Source organism: Corvus brachyrhynchos, unplaced genomic scaffold (assembly GCF_000691975.1).
Source record: "Corvus brachyrhynchos isolate BGI_N302 unplaced genomic scaffold, ASM69197v1 scaffold580, whole genome shotgun sequence".
In the NCBI taxonomy this organism is placed as follows: domain Eukaryota; kingdom Metazoa; phylum Chordata; class Aves; order Passeriformes; family Corvidae; genus Corvus; species Corvus brachyrhynchos.
In genome coordinates this window covers 156,146-156,616 of record NW_008240032.1, presented here as the reverse complement: position 1 = coordinate 156,616, position 471 = coordinate 156,146, and the positions used below count along the sequence as shown (strand labels likewise).

At 67.5% G+C, this 471-nt stretch overlaps 1 protein-coding gene across 1 annotated transcript in view; it reads left to right on the top strand.

The window, feature by feature from the left end:
* HIVEP3 (human immunodeficiency virus type I enhancer binding protein 3) overlaps nucleotides 1–471 on the top strand; it is a gene marked incomplete at its 3' end in the record, with an annotated part of 247,675 nt that overhangs the window by 129,463 nt on the left and 117,741 nt on the right. The gene's annotated exons all lie outside the window — the stretch shown is intronic.

Sequence of the window (471 nt, the reverse complement as noted above, 5' to 3'; positions counted from 1 at the left end):
CCGCCCAGCTCGGCCCCGGGCGGGACAGTGGGACCGGGCGGCGGCCGGAGGATCCCCGGGGATGGAGGATCCCTGGGGATGAAGGATCCCTGGCGATGGAGGATCCTTGGGGTGGAGGACCCTTGGGATGGAGGATCCCTGGGGATGGAGGATCCCCCTGGCCGGAGGATCCCGCTGCTGGAGGACCCCCAGGACTGGAGGATCTCCGGGCATTGTGGACTCCCAGAACTGGAGGATCCCCAGAACTGGAGGAGTCCTGCGGCTGCAGGACAGCCGGGGCCGAAATATCCCCAGGACTGGAGGACTCCCAGGACTGGAGAATCCCCGGCGCTGGAGGATCCCCGGGGCCGGAGGACGCCCAGGACTGGAGGATCTCCAGAACTGGAGGACCCCTGGAGCTGGGGGATCCCCGGAGCCGAAGGATTCCCAGACCTGAAGCACCTCCAGGACTGGATAATTCCCAGCGCTCGA